Consider the following 14,586-nt stretch of genomic DNA (forward strand, 5'->3'; position numbering starts at 1 on the left):
GCCACCCTCAGTCTTTCTTCGAATCCGCGTTCAGCTACCAGTAGTCCACGCAGAACCTAAGCGTCCGTCCATCTTTTAGGGGCGAAGCTCCTTAGGGTCTAGCCTTGTCCGTCGTCCGTCCGTCCGTCCCTCCGGCGTCCGTGCTCACATAAAAATAAAAAAAAAATGTTTGCGCCGTCGACAGGATTCTAACCTGTGCGGAGAGACCCAATGGATTTCTAGTCCATCGCCTTAACCACTCGGCCACGACTGCGGGACGAGTGGGCGGCTCTGAGATGTGGTAGTAACTCAAGAGATGGGGTTTCTGTGATGGATGAAACGTTGCATGTAGCCGCTCAACGTCTATGCAGGAGAGGGCGCTGCAGTCAAATGCGTATATAATCGCGTTAAACTTTGCATGCATTGGCTCAACGTTTATAGACGAGAGGGTGCTGCGGTCAAATGCTCAAATGCGTATATAACCATGTTCCATACCACACATTCTCTTTGTGACATTGACCGTTGACTTAAGAGGTGGAGCTGCGTTCCCACGGCTTCTAGCGGATCCAAGCTGATCCGCTAGAAGAACCACTGTCTCTGCATTTCACCGATCATAAAGCAGTATTAATGAAGTCGAAACGCAATCCGGAACTCAGCACTACCTATGAGCAATAAAAAAAATCAGCACCATCAGCACTACCTATCAACAATAAAATCAGTATCATCAGCACCACCAGAGCTTCGCCCCAATCTTCGAATCCGCGTTCAGCTACGAGTAGTCCTCGCAGAACCTAAGCGTCCGTCCATCTTTTAGGGGCGAAGCTCCTTAGGGTCTAGCCTTGTCCGTCGTCCGTACGTGGAGATGCGGTCGTTTTTAACCAGTACGACAGGAGAGGCCCACGGACTGCATGAAGGCTCGATTGTGTCGTTCAGCTTTTCTTACACGTGCTGTTGACTGACTTACCTTTCTTTTGCGGAGACTCTCTACGGCGATCGGTTCACAGGGAGCGCGTCGTCCTCAGTAACGATGCGATGCTTCGCAACGGCGGTTTGGCATATACCTTCGACGATGTCGCGAAGCAGTCGCTGTATTCGGCGAGGAGGTCACTCAGCTGCCGTCGTTTCGGGCCTGGGAGCTTGGCGCCAATATCGACCTGCGCTGGCGGCCTTAATGTCTTGCTGAGGTGGCGATGATTCTTTAGCAATCGCGGCGATCTCGGCGGAGTTCCACAGTTCCTCGATGTGGCCCACAGCGGCACCTTTAGTGAGATATTGTGTTTCTTGTTGAGAGTTTGTCGCAAGGACCACAGTGCGACCACAGCCATATCCTGAAGCTCCGTTACTCCTCTTGCGGCGCATATTCATCATCCCAGGAGCGACGGAATGTTGCCTTCAAGGACAACTTCGTCGCAGGTGGCCTAATACGTTACGACGGGTACAACACTTGATCGCGGCGGCCGGTTCACGTGCTCGGCAGCGACTCGGACGGCGCCTGACGTTGTTTGGGGTTCCTCGGGGGATGGAACAGGTTCCGAAGCGTCAATTTATTTTCTCCAAGGTCAATGACGCCGCCGTATTAACACAAGATGTCCATGCCGAGAATGACGCATCTGGCACAGTCTTGCAGAACAAGATAGTTCAGAGGACACGTCTCGCCGTGAATATCGACTGGGGCTGTGCACCTTCCGACGAGCGTTGTAAGGCGTCCTCCGGCGGTTCGGATTGGGGGACCACCTGAGGACGTCGTAACTTTTCGCAGGCGACGAGAGAGAATCCTACTCAAGACTGAGTCGTCTGTTCCGGCGTCCACGAGTATCGATGCGTTGAGGCCGTCGATAGCTATGTTTAAGTTGTTGGGCACCATTGCCGGAGCGTGCCGGAGCGTTGTTGCGATGCGTGGCGTCGGAAAAGTGAGGGCGTTCCGGCGTTCTTGGTGGCTCTTTACTTCGGTCGTCTTCGGCAACACCACCTCCAGGAGTTGCCGCACCTAGTTTTCCCGGCGGGACATGGGAGACAGGTTGTCACGGCGCGACCGACGGAAAGGCTATGCGAAATGTCGGGGGAATGGAGCACGGGAAGCTTGTGGTGCTGTAGGCGCTAGTGATGGAGGGCAACGGAGGTACTCCTCGTTGTCGCGAGGGCGTTTGCTGTACCTTTGGCGCGGGTCGTTCGTCGCAAACCCTCGTAGGCCCATTGGCGGTATAGGCACCTCCAGTGACGTGGTCAGCCTCACCTCAGTGGTAGCACAGCGGTCGCCTGTCGGCCATCCGCCACATGTGGGTCCCCTTTGCCGCAGCTTGTTGTGGGCGAATGTGCGCCCAATCATCCTTGCGTCGATGGTACTGCGGCGCTGGAGGTTCATGTAGGGTAGGCGCCATGTACGGGCGCGAAGCTGGTTCTGCTCGTCGGACCATTGCGGCGTAGCTTAGAGCGCACTCCTCCTGTGCTGCTACGGTGACTGGAGTCTCGGGATGGAAGGCTCGGTGAACCTCCACTCGGACGACCTCGGCGGATTGCTCTTGCGTTAGTGCGAGCTCGATGTTGTTGGCTTCGGTTGCAAACGAACCGACACTCGTCGAGGGATTGCGTACCATTCCTCCAAAAATTTCACTCTTCACGCCACGCATGAGAGCGCGAAGTTTCTTCTCCTCGGCGGCCACCGGATCGGCTAGGACACTTAGACGCAGGACATCTTCAACAGAGCTGGTAACGCTTTCGTTGGGGCCTTGCACCCTTGTTTGAAGAAGGTCCTCCGCTCGGCTGTCGGCGGTGGTAGTTGACGAACGTCCGCTTCAATTCAGCGGAGCATGGCACCCACGAAGTAAATGAGGCATCGTGGTTTTCAGACCAGTGCCTCGCGGTGTTTTCAAGTGAAAAGTAGAGGTTTTGGAGACGGTGCTCATCCGTCCATTCGTTGTGGCGGGCTGCAGGTTCATAATTATGCAGCCAGTCCTCTACACCTTCATGAGCTTTGCCATAAAAGGGTGTCAGAGTGCGGGGTAAGACGGGTAGTATGTCGACGAGCGGGTTCACACTAAACATAATTACACCCTTGAGGATGTAAATGGCTTGTCCTATAAATAACAAAACGCCATGAGAAATGGGCGTTACTCCTAACACCTCTAAAGGAAGGCGTTATTCAGAACACCCTTAAATTAAGGTGTAATTTTACAGTACGCCTTTTCATTAGGGTGTTATGACGGCTCAGTTGGCTCTCTCAATTGGGTGTACCGCCGCCAGGAAGGAAAGTAAAAAAAAGCGCGAAGAACAACACCCATAATATTGGATGAAATCATCCAAAAGGTGCACGAGGGAATGACTGCAAATTAGTCGAAACATGCCTGGTCCACTTTTTGATTTTCAATCAAGGTTCTACCAACTTTCTACTAAATTCTCTATAGACGATTGCAAGCAGGTCACCTGGCTGCAGCCATGTCTCTGCTTGTGCAGGCAAGTGCATGCAATTACAAGCTTGCCAAAGGGCAAAGCTAGTTCACGCGCGCGTCATCAAGCTTGGCGAAGGCAAGACTTAAATATATAGTTCCCTTTTATCCTCGCTATTTCACCACGACCAAGACGCTTTATAATCATTGACGGTCCGTGCGAGTATACTTGGGCAGACTAGGACCGGTACACCTCTGTAAGGTCATGAATATTCCATCCGGATACTGTTTCGTGACCCTTTTAAATTAAACAACCAAATGCCCCAGTTAAATCTCCAATTTCACTTTTCGTGCAGCCTTTATGCTTTTTAGCACTGATGACGTAAGCAAAACACGGCAGGCTTGCAAAAAAGGAACAACCGGGAGTTGTTTGGGACGAAAGAGGCAGTTCATGTTTGTAAACAGTAAAATGGTCTATTGAGACGGAAGCAGGACTACTATCACAAGCATGCGTGCAGGGTACTTACGAATAAAACTGCGATCTTATGTAATCCATGATAGATCCATAATCCGATAAAGCAACACAGAACAATTCGGAAACACAATGGCGAGGATGAAGGCGGTCGCTCATATTCAACGGAAGTCTCGCGGTCGCCGATAAGCAGCTCTCTGTCGTGATAGATACATAATGCGATTCAGGCAGCACAAAACAACGCAAACACAATGTCTGGGATGAACGCGGTCGATCACAATCAACGGAAGTCTCGCGGCCGCCATGAGCAGCTTCTTTTGAAACGCGTCCAAAAAACACAGCTCAATAATTTCATTTACTCCGAAGAAATAGACGGTCATAACCCAAAAGTTGGCATAGATGTATTCCGGCCGTTCACGGCGAAAACTCACGGACGCGACTGCAACGCACCAAAAGCAGGAGAACACTGATGCTTTTTGAAAACCGGTACTACGCGGCTCCAACAACTCACCATAACTTGACAAACGGCGAAGACAGCGAGCCCAGTGCGCCCATCAGCGCGTCAAAGCGAGTCACGTGACAAATTTTCGTCCAAGCGTTTTTGTCCTACGGACAGCGGTCACGTGTTTCACACCACCCCCCTGATTCGCTAGAAGAGGTGGTCAAGAAATAGAATACCTCGCTAGCAGGGTTGCGCAGTGTCGCGATACAAATGTATCCCGAAAGTATTTCAGAAATACATTTAGTATTTGTATTTTTGTACCGTGATATTTTTTTTTCACCAGAATTTCTATTCATGTATCAAAATACATTTGGAGTGTTTCTTTGTATCGTGATACAATCAAGATGAAATACATTTCGTTTCATTTCTTCAGAAGTTCGAACTCAGATTTTTTTTTTTTACTTCTGAGGGCACCAGGGTTAAGGAGACGCTGGGGCATTGTTACTGTGCTGACCAAGGTTCCCTTCGATTCTAGTCTTTAGTCTTTAGTCTTCATCTCTGGAGAATCGCGGCACCGCGGAAAGGTAGCGGCCCGTACCATGAAGGCCCGCGTGCCGCGTCGAGTAAACATGATTATGTGATGAGTATATACATGCAAGATGTAAAAACTCATAGTTTGGTGAAAAATAGTTTCCCCAAACTATTTTACTATGCGTCCTCTTCTCTCTTCTGAGAAGTGTTTCGTAGTCGGGAACTCAAACCAGGTGGCGTGCCAGGCATGGAGTCAGAGCATCTTCTGCCTCAGGTCCTTAGGTAGGGATCTCTTGGGTCATTATTTGCTGGCATTCAATGTCCGCTACTAACCGTCTCTCTTGCCTTAGCGTACACCGTACACCCAACCGGCAAAGCTGAGTCACGGTCCATTGCAGCACGAGCCTGGTGGTGGTTGGCTTGAAATAGTAGGATGCCTCACGCAGTGAAGTTCAACACATATTCGAATGCGTTGGCGGCTGCACCCGTGATATTGCACTGCCCAAATGTACGTCATCAACCGACGTGAACGTGACCCACTGCTCTGGTGATCCAAAACCAAACAAGGAGGCCAGACGTGGCCTCCTTGTGCCGACCCAGGCTTCGTACACCCGTGACTCGTCTCGAGCGCGCAGTTTCTCGGAGAGCTCGCACCTGTGCCGCCAATATCAGGTCGCGATCCACGAGGTCTCTGTTTGGATGATGCTAGGCGAAACTTGAGGACTAAAATTCCTGCGTCAGCAGCAGAGGATCGGCAGAAGGAACCTTCACAAAAGGGATGCAGCCGCATCGTTGTTTCAACCGTAACATAAGATAAGACATGTGCTCCAGGATGCTTCAGATGGTGCATTATTCTCGAAAATTACAACTGGCACTGTCTGTGCGATCTGCAACGAGGTAACCTACAACGAAAGTACGTATTGTCCATTCATGCAGCGTGGTAAAATTTCGTGTTCAAGGCCACACCTACAGATTAGGAATACCAGTTAATTCCATTGTGACGTCATGTGATTAATGTTGACAGGGGCGTCCTTATTGGACAGGAGCGTGGTGACGTTTTGACGGAATTTAGGGTAGCCTGCAATTTATTTAGAGGTCGAAGTCTTTTCGTATTCTTTGTCAGACAGGCAGGATGTCAGAGAAGGGACCGCGGTCAGTCCTTGATGTAACGTTTTTTTTAGCCTATTGAAGACTCCTTGTAGTCCGACACCACTACCTTCAAATCAAAGTGCCAAGCCTACGGGGAAAGTAATTTCGGGATCAAAAACTTCCATTTCAAACTTCACACTTCATCTCAGTTCGCGTTTTAAAGAAATTTCAAAAATGTATTGCAGTATCAGTATTCCTCTATTTGTATTTCTGCCCTCCCTAATACGTATTCCTGTATTTGTATTTCTGCACTCCCTAAAATGTATTCCAGTATTTGTGTTTCCAAAAACTTTTTGCCTCTATTTAAAATGTATTTCCGATACATATTGTGATACATTTCTACGGATATATTTTAGTATCAGTATTTTAGCTACTATCTGAATGTATCACACTATTTGTATTTTCAAATACATTTTTGAGTATTTCTGCCCAACCCTGCACGCCAGCATAGCCGATTCCGGCAGGATACTCTTGACACTCAACCGAAACCGGCGTCGCAAATGGTATGTCACGATAGCTTAGACGCGACCCATCCCATTTTTCACAGATATTGGCTGTGGCTGGACCAAAATGGTATCGGCACAATCTTCCCGATTTTATCCAAAATCGGCGTAATACTGTGCGCTGCCTGGGCTGTATATCTACACGTCTTCGTTCATTTTTTGCTAATTGAGGTGATTTTTTAAATCGAAGTTGAATTGATAAAACTGATGCACACGCGACACGTAATTTTCGGCTCGTGTCGGACGAACAGTTCGATCGCAGTTGCAAACGTTATTCTCTAGCACTTCCTACTCATACGCGACTTTGTGTGACGATTAATTATACTCGATGTTTATACCGCCTTACAACAGCAACAGTTTCACCAAAGCAATAAACATCAACGTTTATGAAGTCATGAGTGTATTGGACAGCATCTCCATTACGCCACTTTCACGCCATGTGAATGAAGGCCGTAAAATTCGCCCATACACCCTTTTTACGGAATTTCAGACACCATCGCTACAAGTGGGGCGTAAAAAGGGCGCGTAAGGAGTGTACAACGTAAGCACACCCTTTTAAAGCGCAGCTCTAGGCGCCCGTTTCCGGTCTTGAGCGGCGTCGGCGTCGGCGTAACCGCAAGGTCACGTGACCCCCCAAGGTCACGTGACCCTCCAGGGCCACGTGACCCCCTAGGCCACGTGACCCCCACCGAGGTCACGTGACACCCCAAGGTCACGTGACCCCCATGCCTTGTGACCTCCCTCTGAGGTCACCTGACCCCCCAGGTCACGTGGCCCCCAGCTACGTGACCCCCGAGATTACGTGACCCTCCAGGTCACATGGCCCCCAGATCACGTGGCCCCCAGGCCACGTGACCCCCTGGTCACGTGACCTCCCCTTCCCCGAGGTCACGTGACCCCCCCCCCCCTCCGCGCCTTCCCCCCTCATCAAGAGCTGCGCTCTAATTCGGCGTTACAGGGAGTTGTAAACGGCTTTCATTTTTTTTACACCAATTGATACTCAAAAATAGTGTAAAAAGGGTTTAAGAAGGGTCTTTATCCAAACCGACAACCTTCTAACACCCTTTTTACACGATTATGGGTGTTACAATGTTTAGTGTGTTGGCATCGTCGCGGTCTCTTTTGGCTTCTGCGGCAGGCGTCCGAATTTCGGGAGTTGGCCTTTGGTATGGCGGCTTGCTCGGGCGCTGGAGTCTTCTGCGAAGGGTGGCCTCCCAGGGCTCAGCACCTCACTTGGCCGGGGCATCTTCAGGGGGGTACGCTTTACGGGTATATAATGAGATACTCAGCACCTTCACCAGAATGTCCCGATTTACAAATGATGAGGCGACAAAAACTGAAACGAACTAAACGTTTAATGGGTTGAACTTGTGCACAAAATAAAAAAAAAGGAAGGAAAGGCTAGCGCCACAGGCGTCGATACCGGCGTGACAGCAGGATTGAGCGCTGGGGCGAGACTGACTTCGAGTCGCCACGCGGAGCCCCTTATGAAGACGAGTAGGTTTCTGGAAGAATCGGCGTAGAAGGTTCGGCGCGTAGAGCATTCTAACCTCGAATAAGCAACAGGGTTATCGAATTTACCAGAACGCGACATTACAGAAACAGCAAATAAGTGTATCCGTGGCCACGCTTTGAACATCGGCTTTTCGCGTGGGAGGCAAGCACGATAACCGTTAGGCCACGGGCGCGCTGCCTACTTTGCCAGCTGCGCGCGCGGCAACATTAGGGGGGATTCTCGGACACCACCGGGATTGACTAAATCGCTTATTTCTATTTACATTGATTAATGGTAAAGGTTAAGGAAAAAAGCTGTAAAATACAGCTTGGCAAGACCCTCGATCCCATACAGATGCAAAATAGCAGAGGTACAGGAAAAAATGCTACTTCAGGCAAAAGGTCCAAACGGGTGGATAATAGACGAGCACAACACACATATCAAAGAAGATGGAATAATCCTGGATATATTAAACCAACCGCCAGATCACTGCTATTTTACCTATCTAGGTTTACGAAATATTATCTAAGTTGCTCAAACGACATCCTAATCAGATCCCACTCACTAGCATCTAAATAGTTGAGCAATTTAGGCCGCGAATATCTAATCATCTCAGGGCCGTAATTTGTCCTCTGCGCTACCATCTCCAAATGTTCTGCGTGACGAGTGGGGTAAGCCGTTTGCTTCACAGATAGATGGGCCAAATTAATAAGAAAACCCGTGTTTCTATTGCTTTCCAATTGGAATGTCTTGCTAAGTCTATAGTTGTATAAATTGTATATATTAAAACGCAGAGAGCCGTCAACAGATATGCTGTATGAGGGTCACACGAGACGCCACCGATAGACCTCAACACCCTTTTTTCTAATAAAAGTATTTTCTCAAGATTGAATAATGTGACTGAGCCTTAGACGAGATGGCTGTAATATAAATGGGAATAAAACAGTGAATTATACATTAGTAACTCCATATTCTTTGGCAAAAATGAGTGATGCCCTACTGAAAAAAACCATTTGGCGCCTATATGAAAATAAACGGGTCCATACCGGTAACAGTTTAACCATACCGGTCACCAGTTTGTCAAAGGGGTCGCCCGTATGGCTCAAAGGGGTCTCCCGTATGAGCCATAACGGTCACCTATTTGGACAAACAGGTCACTCCTTTGTCAAACGGGTCGATAGTCTGGGCAAATGGGTCGCTCGTCTGGGCAAATGGGCGACTCGTTTGGGCAAAGTTGTCGCACGTTTGCTCAAACCGGTGACCATGTTGCAAACTGTAACGGTTTAATCAAACGGCTCTCCGGAGCCCGTTTGATACTGAACGTACAGATCGGCGGCGTGGGCACGCCTAGCGTTTCAGCCGTGGCAGCCAATGTTTCCGGAAGGCTGGGAGCGCCGGTTCATCGATTTCAGATCGTCCGCGTAATGCAAGTAATTTTATTTATATTTTAAGTGCACTGACGTGCGCTTATGCTGCAACTAAAACTAACACCTTTTCTGTTGTTGTTCTACGTAAACGCTAGACGTTGGTGAGCCGATATTTTTGACAGAACTTTAAAACTTTGTCCATCTTTGTTGCCTTAATTTACTTATTCAGCTCGAATCTCTCTCGCAGAAGACGCGACCGCGTGAAAGAATGTACGCCTAGACTCAGTTTAATTCAAGACGCAGCGAAGGTAGCACGCGTACACGCGGCTGCAAGAACATCGAGCATTGCGAGAGCACGCCCGCCGTTGCAGCAGTCAAACTAGGAGCTCGCGCTGAGTACTTTCTTCGCTCGGGCGCAAGCCGAGCTTCTGGCCGCCCCGCCGCCATTTAGAATGGTTCGAGCGTGCTAAAATGCGCGCGCGCGTGTTTTTTTTTTTTTTTTTTCGAGGTTACAAAAACACATCTCACTGGAATGCCTGGGGAGAGGGAGAGGGGCCGTCCCTGTGGTCATCGCCCCCTCCCTCCTCTCTTGTCACCCGTCACGTGACCCGCTGCCGCGCGCGAGCTACATGCTGATAAGCATCGAGATCCGGAAGGGTGCGCCTAGCAGCCGCTTTTTTCTTTGTCTGCTTGTTGTCAGTTCCAGCTCGAACTTCGCGCGTCCCTGCGGTCTTATTAGGATGTCTCTCGACAACGTATTGTATGTGTACCAAAGCTATCAGTGTTCGAAAAGTCCTACGTCTATATCGGCAACAAGCGAATCTTCAAAGAAGTCAGGAATTCTCGCGGTTTGGTTGGGTTCGGCAACTGACAGCTTGTGCGCCACATCGTGTTGAAACTTCCAAGAAGGCGTTTCCTCTCATTTGTGTTTGTGTGGTTGTCCTGCTTTGACCGTGTCGACAAATATCACAGATTACATCTTTCAAGTCCGCTATTTTTATGGTAAGTGCACTGCAACCTACTTCTTGGCAACGATTGACCGTTCTTCTACTCGTACTCTTCCAGATTATCTATATAATTATGCAGCCACTATTCTCGCGGCAGCCGGGCCAATAATTTACCGAAAGTCTACCTTCATAGTCTAGAATTACCTCGGTTCTTATTTGCTTTGCTATCTTCTCAGTTGTATTCGCGACTCCAGCAAAACGGACGCCGCCAAGCGGGAAAACCGGGAACCAGTCGGTCCAGGTCGCTCCGCGCCCCGCCGCGTCTCTGATGGCTTTCGCGGACACGTGCTGTCGGCGCGGGGGCGAGCAATGTAATTTGACGAAGGTCCGAAAATTTCTTAAGTTTGCCTGAGTGTTCATTAGTGTGGTGAAGCCTCAGTAGATTGTTTCTTTCCATCACGTGTTTGAGAACCCGTTTACTCCACAACACACGGTCGCGTGCTTTCAATTTTTTGGATGAGGAGGAATCACGGAAAAACGTTTTGATTTCTCGTCTGTCTCTAATCACATTCAAAGTGACGACTGCTTGGTAACTGATAAGTGGTTTCTTTATAAGGATGTAGACCAGTGGACTGAGGTCGACAGACGAAGTGTTTCACTGGAGGGAACACCAATGTTGCAGTCAAGTGAATGGGAAGGTTCGATAGCTGCTTTCCTTGAGTTTGGTTGCGCTCGATTAGCTTCAAGTTAATTTGAGCCACTAACGCCGGCCGGTGCGTCGGCTATTCATCTTGGCGGCTTTTCGCCGAAAAAGACCACATTGAAGGAGTTGGGCTAATTTCGCAATTACTTGATTCAGAAAACCTGCTCGCTGCATGTGATTAATGAGGGAAATGATCTGCTTTCAAAAGGTGGGGGACGCGTCTCGCAAAGTTAGAAGCTGTCACGTCATTAGGATCTATCGCGCCTCCAATATTTATATTATAACCCCTGTCGAAGCCAGCAGCAATATACGTCTACATTGCTCAGGTTGACCGGCCACAAAAAATACTCATTTTATCCGTTCAGGATTCGAAGTCAAGTTCAATGCCAGAAAGGTTCTGCGTGAATCTCCAATGAAGACTCTCTTCAGTTTGTCCGCACTCGTCTCCGTTCTACCGGCTAGAACCATTTGGCTAAGTTGAAGTAGTATCTCTCTGTCTGTCAAATATACTTTTATTCAGCAGTTCACCTAATAGTTAGTTAACTACGTTCATATTTCAACCCGAAGAATACACTAATATCGCTTTAGTGGGACATAGTACGTAATATAATACATAACCCGCACATACGTCAAAGTGACTTCTCGATTGCTACTAAAACCTAAATTGAAATACGAGTATCAGCTGCTTAGTGAAACGCCAGCGAGTTGACATGCTCCTTGGCTCAAGAAGCGCTTGCTTAATTTTTGTAATTTTCCTGCAGCCTGTGTTCTTGACCGAGCACACGACTGGAGCTGTTTCTTGAAACGCGGACAGGCACAAGAGCTCAATTTCGCGGACAGACAAGTCGCATGGTCGAGGCATGCGAGTTAGCTAAAAATTACTCTCAGTGAAACAATTTTGTAGCCCTCGCCGCTTTCCTTAGATGATCAAAACCAATTAGAGTCTATTACCGTTTCTCCGGAGCCCATAGTTTCGGTTTTGATCGAAGTCTCCGAAAGGAAAGTTTGACATGAAAAGAACAAAAAACACCGGCAAAACAAAACTATGCTCGGCAAACAAAAAACACCGGCTACACTTAACTGTCTCAGTTCAAATACCCATAAAATTGGGCATTCAACAAAAGAAAATTTGTTAAATTGAATGCGCCACCCATTCAGGCGGCGCGGCCGAGCCGACGCGACCTGGACTCAGCCGCCATGTTTGTTTGGTGGTGGCGCCCCCTATAGGTCGCTGGAGTCGCGAATAAAAGCTTGGAGTGCCTCTCACATTTCACAGATCGCTTGCACGTTTGTACTTGTCTACAGAAGACGTAATAAACTTTGAGGAGAATTGAAAACAATCTTTTCTGTCTGTTTTCCTGTCCATTTGCAAGCACCTACGTGAGCACATTTGTTCTACGTGTTTCCTTCAAGTTATAAATAGGTTTATGAGTTTCGGAGCGTCTTAAATAAGTTTAAGATAACCAACCTACCAGACGATATCGTTTAGTGCTAGTGCATAATTTCCCGATTCGAATGGCACGTTCAAACGTCTGGTCACGTGCAAGGTCGAACGGGCGCCCGTATCAAATGGGTACCGTTTCGAGCGGGTACCGTTTCAAACGGCTACCCGTATCCCATAATCACGTTTGATCGAAACGGGTCGACAAGTTTGCACCCGTTTGATTTACCAGTTTGCCACCCGTTTGAATTTCAAATGGTTTTTTTCAGTAGGGTGACGGTATATGAATCCAGCTCTTCGTGACAGTTTAGGGATTATAAAATTAATGCGATAGTCCCAGGACATATGTTCAAAAACAATTACTCCCAGTGCCCTGAACTGACTCAGAACCTTAATTGGAGTTGAATTTAAAGTGATATCTCGCGTTAGTCTGACCAATTTATTTTTAATGTAAAAAAGTGCAGCTTTTGTTTTGTTTATGTTTATTTGCAATGAGCTCTCCCAACTCCAAAATTCTAATTTGGACTACGTCAGATTTACCGTGTCGACTAGCACATCGCAGTCCTCTCCCGAAATAAGTATTGTTGTATTGTCGGCGTAGTTTACAAATTTGACATTTGGGTTAAAGTTTACAACGTCATTTGCATACAGTTTACAGAGGAGGGAACCTAATGTACTAGCCTGAGGAACACCACGAAGTATTGGTTTTACTGAGAAAGAATTCCCATTTAGATAAACATACTGGGCTCGATGCTCCAGGTAAGACTTAAAAACCGGTAACGAGTGTCCCCGAATGCCATAAATGTAAAGTTTCTTAAGTAAAATTTTGTGATCAAGGCTCTTAAACGCTTTCGTAAAATCCACAAAAACTACCAAAACCATTTTCTTCTTCGAAACTTTGCAAGATAAACTCTTCTGCGCAAGTAAAGCGGCCTCCGTTGAACGATGTTTCCTAAAACCAAATTGCGAATCTGTAATCAGTTTGTACTTATTTATAAAATTTGTCAAGCGGATAAAAATAACTTTTTCCAGCACTTTTGAAAAGACCGTTTGTATTGATACCGGGCTGTAGTTTCCCCATTTCATTCATGTCTCCTTTTCATAGAAAACTGAAACTTTAGCTATTTGCATGCGCTTTGGGGATGCTGAAGTTACTAACGCCAGGTTAAAAATATGACTTAGTATTGGAGCTATCAAATCAACAACATACTGCACTGGTCTTCACAGCTTCCGCTATTTTTTGATTGCAGGATAAGATAAATCGCCTCGGATTCACCAAGTGATTCAAGAAATATTGAGGCGTCGTTCCTCGCATCACAAAAACTAGAATTAAAGTTATTTTCTTTGTGCTCGTTATACTTACAAAATGGTCATTGAAAGCCTGATATAATAGACAACCTGTCAGTATCAAAGCATAACAATGTATTTGTTCGATATAGCTTGTTGGTCGATTGCGACCTAAAATTAATTTTTTCTGTTTCCGCATATATCCACACGTCCGTTTGTGGACTCCAAAACATCAGAATGATAGAGAGTTCTGGCGCGCCGACTCTCTTTTGTCAGAGCATTGCGACACGACTTAAATACCTTCAAATCATCTAGGTTTCTGGTCTTCACAAACTTAATACACAATGTATCTTTCGTGCGAAATTTCCACAGCAAATTCGGCGTAATCCATGCTTTTCGAATACGTCTGAATTTTCTAAGTGATTTGAACAGAAAATGGGTCTTGTACGGGGGTAGAAAAGTAATCCATAAAAGTGTGGTAGGCTCCATCGGCGTCGTTTTCGCCAAATATTTTGGTCCAATCGGTGTTGGTAATATTCTGGCGAAACGCACCCGACCGATCAAAAGTAATGCTTTGAAATAAGATGGGGTGTGTTTTGCTTCTGTTTTGAGATATATTCTTGATACTCAGAAATATTCGAAGATGATCGCTCAGATCACATACAATGACTCTACTTATTATGTCGCTAACTAAATGATTTACTGTAAATAGGTCTTTTGTAGTTCCTGCATGTAAAATTATCTTGGTCGGTCTACTAAAGGTATTTTTACAACCGTTCGTATATATAAGCGACATCATATCTCGTTTTACTTTCGCGTCTGCACTCATATCTATCTTAAAGTCACCACGACAGGTGATATAATATTTATTTTCATTGATCAATACA

The sequence above is a fragment of the Ixodes scapularis genome, unplaced genomic scaffold (genome assembly GCF_016920785.2).
Source record: "Ixodes scapularis isolate PalLabHiFi unplaced genomic scaffold, ASM1692078v2 PGA_scaffold13__105_contigs__length_92229423, whole genome shotgun sequence".
NCBI lineage: Eukaryota > Metazoa > Arthropoda > Arachnida > Ixodida > Ixodidae > Ixodes > Ixodes scapularis.